The 16127-nt window shown below is 33.7% G+C and overlaps 1 long non-coding RNA gene across 1 annotated transcript; it reads right to left on the bottom strand.

The window, feature by feature from the left end:
* Window positions 1–4834: 4834 nt before the first annotated feature.
* On the bottom strand, window positions 4835–6608 carry LOC130054408 (uncharacterized). The gene is made up of 2 exons (XR_008802719.1): window positions 6508–6608; window positions 4835–6030 (listed from the first exon to the last, which is right to left on the bottom strand). It is a non-coding gene; the product is annotated as an uncharacterized LOC130054408 (long non-coding RNA).
* Between the last annotated feature and the right edge of the window lie 9519 nt (window positions 6609–16127).

The raw sequence follows: 16127 nt of genomic DNA, 5'->3' as shown, positions 1-16127 counted from the left end.
AACAGTGCTATATTTTTCACAACTTTTGCAAAGGTGAAATAATTACATACAAATAAATAAGTGAAAATATCGAGCAACGATCAATCTCAAAATTGACATAACGAAAACAAAATTCAATATAGGACAAACAAAGACCAGAAGTGGGATCGGGTGCGCAGGAGGAGTACGCATGAATACAGACAAACATCCACTCCTCCACATTGTTAACCAGCTATAAACAACTCCTCAACACTGTTAACCAGCTATAAACAACTCCTCAACACTGTTAACCATCTATAAACAACTCCTCCACATTGTTAACCAGCTATAAACAACTCCTCCACATTGTTAACCAGCTATAAACAACTCCTCCACATTGTTAACCAGCTATAAACAACTCCTCCACACTGTTAACCATCTATAAACAACTCCTCCACATTGTTAACCAGCTATAAACAACTCCTCCACATTGTTAACCAGCTATAAACAACTCCTCCACACTGTTAACCATCTATAAACAACTCCTCAACACTGTTAACCAGCTATAAACAACTCCTCAACACTGTTAACCAGCTATAAACAACTCCTCCACACTGTTAACCATCTATAAACAACTCCTCAACACTGTTAACCAGCTATAAACAACTCCTCCACACTGTTAACCATCTATAAACAACTCCTCAACACTGTTAACCATCTATAAACAACTCCTCAACACTGTTAACCAGCTATAAACAACTCCTCAACACTGTTAACCATCTATAAACAACTCCTCAACACTGTTAACCATCTATAAACAACTCCTCAACACTGTTAACCAGCTATAAACAACTCCTCCACATTGTTAACCAGCTATAAACAACTCCTCCACACTGTTAACCAGCTATAAACAACTCCTCCACACTGTTAACCATCTATAAACAACTCCTCCACACTGTTAACCAGCTATAAACAACTCCTCCACACTGTTAACCATCTATAAACAACTCCTCCACATTGTTAACCAGCTATAAACAACTCCTCAACACTGTTAACCAGCTATAAACAACTCCTCAACACTGTTAACCATCTATAAACAACTCCTCCACACTGTTAACCAGCTATAAACAACTCCTCCACACTGTTAACCAGCTATAAACAACTCCTCCACACTGTTAACCATCTATAAACAACTCCTCAACACTGTTAACCATCTATAAACAACTCCTCAACACTGTTAACCATCTATAAACAACTCCTCCACACTGTTAAACATCTATAAACAACTCCTCAACACTGTTAACCAGCTATAAACAACTCCTCAACACTGTTAACCAGCTATAAACAACTCCTCAACACTGTTAACCAGCTATAAACAACTCCTCCACACTGTTAACCATCTATAAACAACTCCTCAACACTGTTAACCATCTATAAACAACTCCTCAACACTGTTAACCATCTATAAACAACTCCTCCACATTGTTAACCAGCTATAAACAACTCCTCCACATTGTTAACCATCTATAAACAAAATATATTTGGTTTGTATGTAGCTTATATATTAGATACTGCATGTCTGAAACCTTGTTTAGAACAACACCATCCAAAGAAAACAAAACAGGGGTTGACTCTTGGAATTAATTCCTTGATCAGAGAGTGATTTGAAACTTCAATAAGAAATTGCATAGAATCTACTGATGATTTAGTTTTGTCCGGTCTAATATCAAGCTCATGGAAATAATGATTAGTGACAACATCAACTGTATTTGTATTTGCGAAAATGCGAACAATTCACAACCGGACAGGATTCAGTAAAAATACAGTTTCTTTGTGTCAGATGAACGTTTCCAAAACAATATATAATAAACATTAACAGGAATGATTCCTTGGTGAAATTGGACATCGTTTATAATAAAAGTGAATATAACAGTCTCATAACTCTTTAAACTATTATCGTTGTGCCATGAGCTGTAGAATTATCTTCCCGGAATGGAATCACCTTTGTATTTGTCTGGAAACAACAGTCAGATGAAAAGTTCCCCGATGTATAAATCAAAACGATTAAATTCAAGTGCAAGCCATATATCAAGGATTATGGTATCTGTAAATTATGCATCATCTCCCCTTTTATCACAATCATCAGAGTGCTTGGTTTTAGACAGTAGACCGGTTGAAACGATTAAATCGATAAACTAGAAGAGCATAACCAATATGAAATTGCATGAAATATAACTGATGTATAACTGATAGGTTTAATTATATGAAAAATACCGAGGAACTCTTGTAATGTTCTTTATTCATTACTTTCATTTTGCAGTGCATGGTACCTTACACAATACACGTCTGTCGGTGATTTTCAATGTTTTCGGCTACATTAATTAAAAATGATTTAAGGTTACAGCATTTTTATGGAAAGTATAGTCTACTTAATTTCATTTTAGTGAAGAAAAAAAATATTGATCGAAATAAGACATGTCCTTGCAATGCTTGATTGTATTGGTGACTTAATAACTGGGTCAGTCTGATACTTTTAACTAGGTCAGTATGATATTGATATGGATCCCCTGATTAACATTCGTGGATGCTTTGGTACAGGAACACATTGCGTGAGACGAAATTGAAGTAATAAAGAAAAATAACATGGAGTAAGAGCAAGCGGGAACATTTGGACATGTTTTGTGCTTTTGTTTACTAAAACCATGTGACTGTTCACCTTAATGCTGGTGCGTTAATGTTAGATGGAAAAGGTCAGCAAGTAAACTTCTTTATCAAAAATTTACGTTTGACCGGAATGTTGTGAACACAACAATTGTAGTCGCTGATCCGAAATAAATTATGTGATTAGATAAAGAATAAAAACTGCTCGAAAACTATCGGGAAAATTTGAAAATCAAAAAACATGTTATCGCTAAAATTTCGGAATGTGTCAATGGAAAGAATGTTCCATTTGAACTCGCTGTAACTGCTAAACAGCTGCAATTCATAATAGAACTGTGAAGAAGAAAAGGTTAAGAGATTGTAGTATTGTTGCATTGGATGTTATCGTATCAATTAACCTACAATGAGCTGACAGACAGACGTCACCAATTCTTTTCATTTCAAAATAAATTTATGTCAGCTGGTATTCGGAGTAGGTTTCCTCACAAAATTGTACCTGTGGAGAAATTTCGTGTTGATATAATTATACCCATACACGTCCCAGTCATTTCACAGCTGTTTCCAAACATGACAGAAACATTTCTTATTAAGTCTTTTCCTCTCTGTAATTATGTGGCACAACAAAGCTCAAGGACTTTCATCGTGATTCCAAAAGCTACTCCTCGACCACATCATAGGGCTAAACAATAAAGAATACATATACAGTTTTACTAATAGTTGTACTGTTTTTAGCGGATAAAATCTCATTAGTTCTTTGTATTTAGTACAATACAGCACAGAATTATATAGAGAAACATATCTACTACTAAACTATATTTGCAGTAGCTGGGTTGATTCCAAATGTCTCTTTTGTCTGTATTTATGTAATTTGGAAGCTAATGTTACTATCAAATTTATTTCTAGGCAATGAAATCAGAGAATTATGGATAGCAGCTATGAGACGCTGTCAGTAATCGTGGAGAATTTTTGGAAAGTCCAAAAAAAAAATATTGAAGAATTCTAAAATTTTATGTAGTGATATTGATAAAATCATTGAAAACGCATGTGTGAGTCACTTAAACTCAAATAACACAAAGTTATTGATCACTTTGTTGTTACCACGGTGACACGTCGTTGAAAAATAGTGAAGTATACCTCTTGAAAGTTCAAAATAACTACAATTCATTAAGATAATAAGATGCATATTTTTTTTTAGTTTAAGGTAAATGAAAAAGGCTTATTTAAAATTTTGTTGAAATAAGAAATTTGAATATCTCAGCAAAAATGGTTACCATGGAAACCCACATACCTTGCATTGTATACAGTCAAAAATTCAATAGAACAATATATTTTTCAGCCAACTTTTTTCCAGAAACGCAACACAATCAGGCAAGGTCTTTCATATAGAAAGAAATAACATATGTTAGGTTTTCATTACAAACAAAATAAATGAAATCAGTCAAACAACTTTTCGTTGTTGTTTTGTTTTGTTTTTTTGTTTTTTTTTGTTTTGTTTTTGTTTTTGTTATTGACATGACCAAAAAAAACCCCACCTTTTTTTCATGTTCAGTTACATTTTCGAAAATGATCTACTTTAAGTCAAGAACATTTGCCATCTGGGTTCATCAATTGCTTTCTAATTACATGCTAAATTATGTTGAAACTTGTAAATGACCTTGTCCTACAGTATCAAGGTCACATACATTAATCAGTGACGTTCATATTTAATTAGTTGACCTAAACATCATTTGGATTTAATTTAAACATGTATATATATATATATATATATATATATATATATATATATATATATATATATACCAACCTGTGTATCTTTAAAAACAATCACATATTGCTGTAGTTTATATATATATATATATATATATATATATATATAAGTGCTTTCATTTTTAAATAATCTTAAGACGTTTTAAATTATGAAAACAAATAACAATACATGTATAATGACGTCACAATACAGAGGGAGTCATTTGGAGTGTATTATTGTGACGTAATAGAAAGAATTGACCTTAACATATTAAGCGTAGGTCTAAATGAGCGAATGAAATATTTTCTGTTTCCAAATTGTCCGTGAAAAGTTAGTAAAAAGGTAAAACGTTAAAATGTCCATTTCGACACACGTCTAAATGTTCACTCACTTTTAATTTACGGTATTCCGGTACTTGAATGTGTTGCTTATGAACACAATTTCTGGCTCTAAAATCTGTTCCTGTCTCTCTGATATAAATTTATTTACATCCACTACATGTAATAACATATATTAAATTCTTAGAACCACAAGACATAACAGCATTTACTGTGAATTCTTTTCCGTTGAAATTGAAAGTTTGTCCCTCCTTTATATATGGACAAGTTCCACACCGGGGATATTTGCATCTGTTGACTCCGGAATCAGATTTTCTATGAAATTTGGATGGACATAGTCTTCTACGGAGGTTTTTTGGTTTTCTTTTACTGTTAATAAATTTGCAATTTCGGAGGACATGTGTCATTTTTTCATCTGATTTCAGAATACTATTAAGTTGATGAACCACAGGAGTCATATTCAGGTTTTTGGGGATATGGGTTGTTACCAATGGCAATCTTTTGGAATCTACGTGGTTTCGTGGAGGCGGGTTGATTATAAGACTCTCTTATGAGTAGTTATGAAAGATAAGGTGATTCCACCCGAGGGTTGCAAAAAAGCTGTGAAACCCGGGGCTGTGCCGAGGGTTTTACCGCTTTTTTGCAACCCCGAGGGTGGAATCACCTTAATATTTCATGGCTACTCATAAGAGAGTCTTATATTCTCTCATATTTCTAGAAAGTTTCCGTTTTCCTTGTGCCTAGCGACGCCATTTTGAGAATTTTCCAATTAATCAATTTTTCGCTGTACATTAAAAATAACACCAGAATCGAATTCTACGACCTTCATTTTGGCAACTACGTTGTTGAAAGGTGAAGATAATGAAGAGGGATCAATCTCATAACTCCTACAAGCAATACAAAATAGATATTGGGCAAACACAGACCCCTGGACACACCATAGGTGGGATCAGGTATCTAGGAGGAGTAAGCATCCCCTGTCGACCGGTCACACCCGCCGTTAGTCCTATATCCTGTTCAGGTAAACGGAGTTATCTGCAGTCAAAATCAGTGTGCCAAGAACGGCTTGACAATCGGTATGAAACATTTCAGACAGCATTTGGCCCAATGATAGATTGTATTGACGAACTAGATCGTTATAACGACCATAGAATTTGCGAAATGCTGACTTCAATCGAGACTGTTGAAATGATCTCAGTCTTTGATCCTGGTCATATTCTCTTACTATTCTGCCTCTGTGCAGATAGTCTATCAATTCAGTAATCAACACTGTCAAAGTGGGTCACTTTTATTAAGTGAATGATTGAACGTGGATGTGGTAAGAGACTGAAAATAATGAAAAAACAAATTTACAAAAAGTTCATAGTACAGTTAAAAGGTAAACAATGACCCTAACTTTAAGCAAGACATCAATTGTAGACAAATAGGACAGGCTTGAAAAGGTAACAATTTAGTAGGTCAAATACAAGTCAAAATTCTGAAATTAAAATTAAATCAGAAACTGGCTTAAGCTATCACAAGAATATTATATGCACTATTGAGCTGCATGCAGAATATACCTAAATTGACTGAGGATAATTATAGAATTTACATTCGTAATAAAACTTTACAATGGCTTATAATCCATTTAATATACATCAAGATATGATAAACCTATCCTAGTATGAAATGAACTGTAGCACTGAATTTACTAAAAATGACTCGATACATAGCAATGTTTTAAGACATGGACATGTGCCAAAAATGAACATTTTATAGAGACTACTTTAGGAAAAATACATGTGAATCCTTGGTTTTACTTACATATGGTGCAGGAGTGTACCCACAAGGCACGTGCAATGCTTGGAACAAGCAGAAACTACAAAAACAACAGCCAAAATGGCCTCCTATCCTCATGTAAACAGAATAAAAAATGAACCGGAGAGGATTACATGCCCGAAACAATGTACAAAGGGGGGTAACTCTAACAAACAAAATTGCACAACACTACAACGACTCTGTGGTGCCCTTTATTTCGAGCTCACAGGGATATATCAAATCGATATATAAATGAAAGTTATCATTGTTAATAGACAAAACGTCATCGATATATCGAAATATCGAATTGAAAGCCACAGCGAGATAATTTTTCTTCTCACATAGAAATGTTTAAATAAATTCTGCTTCATATGAATATAGAAACAGGTCAGCTAACAAAAGTGCACAATTCGTGCCCATGGGAATTCCAACAGACTGTTGGAAGACCTGATCACCAAAGACCACGAATATATTGTCAATGAGGAACTCTAGCATATTTTTTTATTTCAACTTCAGAGTACTTGTGCGTGGAATCAGGGTGGTGTTTAACAAAGTAAGTTTTTGAATGACTGATCACCAGATATGAATATTTCCTTTTTCCATTTTTACTGAAGAAGCAACTGTCTATGATGTCAAGAAATCTAGTCTTTAATTTATCGTGAGGAATGGTCGTGTATAGTGTTGAAAAGTCATAGATTTTAATGTTATTGATTTGGGAAAAATTCTGCGATTTCAAGTATACTAAAAGTTCTTTAGAAATTTTTAGAATCCACATTTGATTAACACCATTTCTGGCATTTGTAGTCGCATAGTAAGTATAAAGTTTCTCCTTCACAGCTGTTAATATTTTCGTGCTGACAAAAAATTCGGCCGACGAGTGTACAAGTGAATTTTATTAGAGTTATTCCTCTTTGAATAAGTACACAATAAATCAATAATCAGGGTAATGTGTGACGTCACTTGGCAGTCCATCAGTGCGAAACATTTTGACAGACCTCAGCATAATTTGAATCCACAACTGCACGCTTTCTTCTTAAAGGAGCATTGGTATTGATATTAATTGAGCAGTTACTTATTTAATACGAGTGTGTGAAGAGAGATTCCATGTGGGCATGTCACCGTTTTCCACACGTGCAAGGACTCGAGTTTCATGGACATTGGAGGCACTTGTTTCGCATATAGGGACAGTAGACGTTGGCAGATTGAATTTGGAGGTAGGCCTAGAGCTAGTAGACCGTGTGGGATGGGTTTCTGTGAATTTAAGTTACATAATGCACTGGATGACATAGATGTACTCGACAACATTTAATTTTCGATATGAGGAATTTGTGACTGTTGTTGAGTGTGCGGTAATTGTTCCAAGGAATGTGTATTTTTTTTGTCCGGTCACATACACCTAAAAATTATTATGGAAATTACAATCGTTCGTCAATCGAGGCGAGGTAAATTGCAGGCTATTTGTGTATTGATTAATTACGTCATGGGGTATGCAAGATAAATGTCATGTGATATGAAAGATAGAAATATCTTTCATACCTTTCTTTCATAGAATATATGTATCTTACATACGTAGATATGAGAGAAAAGTTCTTCTCTGTTAAGCGCCTTGGATTTTTTTAATTCCATCTTTAATTATGTTTTAGGGTAATGTTGTTCTGTCAAGTAAATTTCAAGTTGATGTAAACGCTCTTCTCTTCTTTGTTCATCACTGAATATGGTGCATATCCCCCTAGCTAGGTTGTACAGAATAGAACGCTTTGTGTGTCTGGGATGATATGATCCAAAATGAAGATATTGATGCGTATTCGTACTCTTGTAGTAAAACTATCTGTTGTTAAAGCTGACATGAATTATAAATATAGTATAATTCTATATGTCCGCCATATTTCTCTGCTAATCCGCCATATTAGTTGGATATTATATTGTTATATGTATCGGGGTTCGCATGATATATAAGGGGACGAAGTTTGCTACGCTTCACTTTACAGCAGTGTCTTTGTTTTACCTGTGCGGGTAGCTTTGACAGGTACATTTTTAACACGTACATCTCCCATACTTTATAGGACATCAAGAAGAAATGAAATCACATTTTGGAACACCACGCAGTGCTCAAAATTATGATAAACATATCGAACAGTAGTAAATTATTATAAAAGCTTTGGATAAATATATATAGAATGCCTTTTATTTACGTGAATTTGCAGTAAATATTTCAAAACTATACACAAAAACGCGGATAAATATTTCATCTATTATCTATTGATAAAATGGAATAAGCAAAGGGTATACACTGTACAACTTATACGGTACCAATTTTGATGCACCAGATGCGTATTTCGACAAACCATTCACAATTACATAAAAATTTATTTGATTCATTTAAAGCACGCAATAATTAAAAAATTAAACGTATCTTTACATAATGTTATTTTCAATTACTTCATTTTATGCTGATTTGGCGGTCCATAGATCTTATATATTTATGCCATTTTGCGTTATTACATTCTGCGTTGAACTCGACGCAAATTGTACTAATGTAAAATGTTATAATTGAGTTTATCATATCATGCGTCGTTATCAAGTACATAGAATCAAGGGGAGGGGACAAGAGTGTCTGTCCTCCACCTTTAATAACAGTATCCATTTTTTGTTATATTTTAATGCAAATAAAAGATATATTGGGTGACAACCCCTCTCCCCACTTGACCCCAGCTTGAAAGTTCTGATATAATATTAGAAGGCACACACCACCACCAATTAAGAAAATGAAGATATTATGAGGCGCTCATAATAGAGGACTCTAACCACCCCATCCCACCCCCAACGATTGAAGAAAATGAAGTTTAAGGGAACTTATTGAGGCAGTCAAAGTAAGACTCTTTATCCCTTCACCCCCACCTTAGGACTTTGAACATCAGACAAAACATCTTGGTTTGTTTGGGTGTTTTGTTTTATTTTATTGCTGTTCATCTTTTTTAATTATTATTTTGAATGACAAGAAATTCTGAAGAATCCAATTTCCCCCCTGTTATAACACCCCCACCCCCACCCCCACCATGAAAACTGACAATACATATCCGGTTATTACATGTACATTTTGTTTTCCAACACATGCATGCATACTGATTGTATGGTGTATAATTGTGTCATTTACCAAGTTTTCCTTCATTCACACAGTGTAAGGAATGGTAAACCAAAATCACAAAACAAAATGCATAAAGCCCAAGATATTTTCAAGCATAGGAACTTCATTCATGAATACATAAATACATGTATTCAGAAAAATTGCATGCATGCATTGCAGGGCTATAGCTTGTGTGTTTTAATGTTTCTGTAACATGCCATAATGATTACTTTCAGGCTTGAGTGTAATTTATTCATAAATATTTTCATTTCGTAGATCTGGCGCAATGGCTATACCACTGTACGTCAAAATTTCAAATTCAAATGTATTCGATAAGATGTTAGCATTAATAAATCAGTGTATCAATATCTATATGATCATGACAAAACATATAATTTATATTCGGATTCATTTATACCAATTTAGATATCAATAAAAATAAAGCTGCATAGTTTGGTGAGGGTGATCCAATGCGTCTGATGAAATTAAGAGAAGGAACCCAACATTTGCATTTAAACTAGATGTACTTCAAAATGAATTCATTTCTGCTCTGACTGAAAGCATGATTCTAAATTCGGGAACGAATCCTGCATACAAAAATATTAATAGGGGAACACATAAAATTCGAGCTCCTTTTGGAATTTAATGAAATGCAGATATGCACCTTTCTTTCAACACGAATTTATATGTTGTTCCAGGCACGTATACAGGAGGTTGGGGTGGGCAGGAAAGCTGGTCTGCTTTCCCCACTTTTTTGACAATTTACTGTTTTCCTGTTATTCTAACATACAAAGTCAGTATTTTCTACATGCACAGTTCAAACTAACTTTTTAAAAAAATTTGTAATGAATTCAACTATAACCACCAACTCCTGTAAGTTTCCAATATATTGTCAATTATAAATTTTTAACTAGCTGGAAATTTTTAATGCTTGTAAGTTTACATTTATATCAGTTATCAATTTTCTTTCCTTCTGTGAAATGATATATACATGTATTGTACATCGAAATAGGACGGTCTCTCTCTCTCTCTCTCTCTCTCTCTCTCTCTCTCTCTCTCTCTCTCCTGTTCAATCAATGAATATGGACATACAGAGACCGTAAATAATTATGTGGTTCCAAAAGAGACAACAAAACTATATTTTCGTTTATAAATTTTCTTTTACGCGTGTCTTTGTGTAATCAACTGTTTATTGTGGATTGCAAATGTAATACCCACATTTCAAAAAAATATAAATTTTCGATTATTATTCCCTTATTTGTATATCCAAGTTTGTATATGATCATCGATAAATTTTGAATTGTGCACGCAATATATCCAACCAGATACTAGATTCCCGATTTCTATGAACTGCAAAACCTCGACCAGACAAGAATTCAATACAGAAAAAAATTCTCGACTCTGACATCTCCCCTGATTGAAGACACCCTGTTTGGCACGGGTGAAGTGTGTCGGAGTCTGTATAATGGGATGACAACGTGTTGTAAAATTCTAGCGATATACAAATGGAATTTATTATTTTGTTTCGTGGATTTATCAGAATAAAGAGAATCTAATATTTTCGGTAAGTGGACATCTCCAATACCTGTTGAATAGACGTCCTTATTTGATACGGGTTTTTTTTTTTTGGCGAATATACCATCTACATGACATATTATACATATATTAGACGGATCATTGTTATTCTTTTAAAGAGAAACAAGTGTTCTACAATAGATATATGTCTAATTCTAGATTTCGGTGTTAACTATTAATTTACTATCTGTCAAGACAGTTTGTATGAATTTTGAATGATTACATGGATTCTAACTTCACTATTAACTAAGATAAATTTCAATTTACAGAAAAATAGGCAAATATCTACACAACCTTTCAAGTTTCCTGTTAAATGACTTCCTGATGACCATCCATATTTTTTGATGACGTCTGCTAAGTGATATTCATTCATTTCTTCCTTTAATTCTAGAGAGTTCGCATCAAGGGGGATAATCATTGTGTAAAATAGTAGGCACTAGTGTAAAGTTTTGAGGGGTTTTACAAAATGGGGTAAATTGATTAACTGTTTTTATTTACTATATTGGTAGTATAAAGAGCTGTCTTAAAAATGGCATGTACAATTAATGTCAGCCCTGCTGTGTTTCAGAGAAAATAGTGTCTGAAAAGAAGTCACAATGGTCTTTTTTACCTTAATTTATGACTTATTTTAAAGAATAAACAAGAAAATACATTTTTTAAAACACAAGTACAATAATCTAAGTGCTTTCTTGAATTTCCATTCACTGTACGTTGTTGGAAAATTGTTTTATTAGAAACAATTGTGAAAAAGTTTAAAAACTCAACATCTAATTTTTTAACTGTGGGCACGGTCCATTGCCATGGAAACACTATGCATGGTTCCATTAATTTTCACTTTTTTTCACATTTACTATCACTATACACAAAAGTGTGAGAATTTCGTTCAGATTTGTGATTTTTACACTTTCCACTTTTTTAAAGAGAATTATCAATGGTTACAGATAGATTCTCTTAAAAACTTGGAGAAAAAATATCTTGCTGCGGTCTCAATGCGACATTTAGATATATCAAAGACGTCTTATCTATCAACGATGCTAATTTCAATTCATATGTCGATTCCATATATCCCTGTGAACTCCAAATAAAATACACCACAGAGTTGTCCTCTTCCCTTACCAAAATACAAGCCCTCTGGCACACAGTTGCTGCAAATTTGCAGCGCATTTGCGGCAAGTTTGCCGCAACTAGTTGCAGCACATTTGCCGCAAGTATACTTTCCGTATGCAAATTTTTCTCTGGCACACAGTTTGTGGCACAGTTGCGACACACAATTGCTGCACACTTCTGGCACACAGTGTGCGGCATATTTGCTGCAAGTATACTTTTCGTATGCAAATTTTTCCTCTGGCACACAGTTTGCAGCAAACTTGCGGCACACACTTGCTGCACACTTCTGGCACACAGTGTGTGACATATTTGCCGCAAGTATATTTTTCGTATGCAGATTTTTCTCTGACACACACAGTTGCGGCACACAATTGCTGCACACTTCTGGCACACAGTGTGCGGTATATTTGCCACAATTATATTTTTAGTATGCAATGTTTTCCTCTGACACATTGTTTGCGGCAAACTTGCGGCACACTCTTGCTGCAGACTTCTGGCACTGTCTGCTCGAAATTAAGGGATCCTATATAAACTGTCATTACAAAAACACAATAACAATTTCAATCAATATAATTTCAAGAACAATGACATATCAAGTAATTAACATATTCAAAAATACTAATTTAAAAAAAAAGATTCAAAAATAGAAATGGCCGGGTTGTTGTAAAATATATAAACAGTATAAACATACTGGGAAAATGACAAATTAAATTTCAACAACAACAAAAAAAAAGAAGAAAAAAGAGAAGCATTTTTAAAAATGTTACATGTATATCTTCAATGCTTTTATAACATCTATGAAGTACAGGGTCTGGAAAATGTTAAGTAAAAGCTGAGTTGGTTACATAAAGTACCATGCTTAAAGAATGACTAAGTTCAACTTCACCATGCACATGTAATTTTTTCAAAGAATGCCTGATCACTTCCGAAAAGAAACATGCACATTTACAATGCTTCCATAGCAGCTGTTCAAGGTCTGAAGGATGTCAAATAAATGCTGTAAGAGGAGTTGATAAAAAAAAAATTAGGTACCGTCTATTCAGGAAATGCTTTAAAAAATGACAAAGTTCAACTAAATGGAATTATTTGGAAAAACGTCTGATCACTTTCAAAAAGACACATTCACATCTTCAATGTGTCCATAACTACTGTACAAAGTTGGAGGAATATCAATTTAGATGTGTACGAGTTGATCACACAAAATAGGTACCATCTATTCAAGAAATGCATAAAAGTTCAACTACACGTAATTAAAAAAAAAAAAGTTTAATCATTTTCAAAAAGACGCATTGCACATCTTCAATGTGTTCATAACGACGGTACAAAGTTTAAGGAATGTCAAGTTAGAGGTGCATGAGGATTTGATTACACAAAATAGTTACCATCTATTCAGGAAATGCTTAAAAATGACTAAGTTCAACTACATGTACATTTTTTTTTAAATGTCTGATCACTTTCTAAAAAAGATATGCACATCTTCAATGTGTTCATAACAACTCTACAAAGTTTGAGTAATGTCAAGTTAGAGGTATACGAGGAGTTGATTACACAGAATAGGTACTGTCGATTAAAGAAATGCTTAAAAAATGACGAAGTTCAACTACATGTACATTTTTCGAAAAATGTCTGATTACTTTCAAAAAGGCACATGCACATATTCAATGTATCCCTAACAACTGTACAAAGTTTGAGAAATATCAAGTGAGAGGTGTGAAAGGAGTTGATTACACAAAGTCGATACTATTACAGAGACGCTACGGTCGCTCGCCTACCAGTCATTCACCATTTTATAAACTGTTTGCACATTGTGTAACCCCACCAAAAATATAAAATATAATAACAAGATGGGAGAGAAAACTTAAAGAAACTGCAACACCTTCTAATCCACAAATATTGCATTGTGCATAATGTGCAATGTTAAAAGTTCAGGGTGAAGTCCCACCATGGCCATGAGAGTACATTTTACTTGGAAACTGCTGCACAAAGAATTTCTTTCAAGATCCAAGAGAAAAATGTCAACCCACTGTGGCACTTTTCTGGCCTAGGGTCAAGTTGTGATTTAAAAAGATTTGTGAATCTTGGCCGTTTTAGATCAATCATGTCAAATGAAGGTTTTTTAAAATCCTTATTAAACTAGCAAGTGCTATATCAAATGATGCTAATGCTAGAATTGTGTATAAAATTAAGACAAATGAGTTGACATGATCTTAAGTACATGTAATCAAAAAGGAGGTCTATCATTTGCATAACATGACTATGTGCATCAATAACAACAGGTTTTGGTAACATTTGCAGACAAGAATGAAATATATTCAAAATTCACACATGTAAACTATGCACTTTTCCTCAGAAAAATCTGGAGACAATTTACATTAATTTTAAAGTCAGTACTGTGAAGAACTTTATATTCTGATAAATTAATACAGCCTTGTGGGCACTTAATTATTAGGGAGAACACAGTAAACATTTACACAAGTTTCTCCATTCATAGATGAACGGGAGAATAATACGACTATCTCCATGCTGTCTGCACCTTAGAATCAATAAACATGATTGAATTCTGGACCTTCTTCTTATCTTCCATTTGTTCAGTACTTCGTCATCACAATCACATATTGTCCGCAACAACTCTATTGCCCCATCCATTTGTTGTCATAAACTGTAAATAGTTTTTCGGTTAAGACAAAGTGCCTTTACTCACAAATACATGAAGCAGTCTCATCAGCTTCACTTGGCAAGTGTGTATAAATTGAAATGTCATTCTTTTTTAAAAACTAAATAACACTAAGGCCACAGGTTTTTTTTATTTCTTGGTTTACCGATCCACCGATCCTAATTTCTGGGGAATCGAAAACAAAAAAGAAAATGCAAATTTCTACTTTTTTTTTTAATTCCACCGATTCTATCCAACAAGTCAAATCGAAAATAAAAACAAAATGCATTTTCAATTTTACGGTTAGAAAATCGTGAAACGCAAACCTATTGATTTGTATTTGGTAATCACTATTCGTGTTGCGAAATATCTTTATTCCGTATTTTTAAAAACCATGTAAACAGATATGACTACGTACGATGACAGTAACGATACCTATATCGTTCCTGTCGATGAAACAGATGCCAGATGGCATTTCATCACGAAAAAAAGGAATTGATAGAAATAAATATTTCTCATACAATTGGCGGTATTCTTGCTGGTAACATAACATGAAAATGCAGTGCTAGTTGGGTGTTTAAAGATGAGAGGAAGGTACAGTTGTTAGCGACTTTACTAGATAGGATGTTCTATCGTTAAAGTGATAATGTCCTATGGACCCGGTTTGAATGTGGTGAGGGCCTGTACCAAGGCACAATTAGATTATTCTAACTAGTGACTTTATACCACGGCAGTACATGTCATAATAAATGTTATGAATTTGAATACATATACATACATCTCTTCCGTCAAAAATTCTAACAGGGAATAGAACAGTGTGAGAAATTGCTAGATGCTTTTGATATTATAATGAACGCCTGTAAAAGAAAATATGACCAGATAAAACTCAGAAAAGTATGCATATTTCTCGTAAATTAGTATACCTTGTGTAGTGGTGGAAAGAATTTGAGTATCAAATAAAAATGAAAAACAAGAAACATTTTTTTCAAAAAGGTGGTAGATAATTCCATGGGCATGTCTATGTGGGGAAAATGGGGTTAAAAATTATTTCATAAGGGTATAAACATTCTGAAATTAAAAAATGGAATTACTACATACAATTGTAATAGTGCTTATATTAATTTTTCTTTCTTTATGTTTACAATTTGTAAATGTAAAATCTTTATT

Source organism: Ostrea edulis, chromosome 4 (assembly GCF_947568905.1).
Source record: "Ostrea edulis chromosome 4, xbOstEdul1.1, whole genome shotgun sequence".
Lineage (NCBI taxonomy): Eukaryota > Metazoa > Mollusca > Bivalvia > Ostreida > Ostreidae > Ostrea > Ostrea edulis.
Note: the sequence above shows the minus strand (reverse complement) of the source record. Positions and strands in the feature narration are given on the sequence as shown.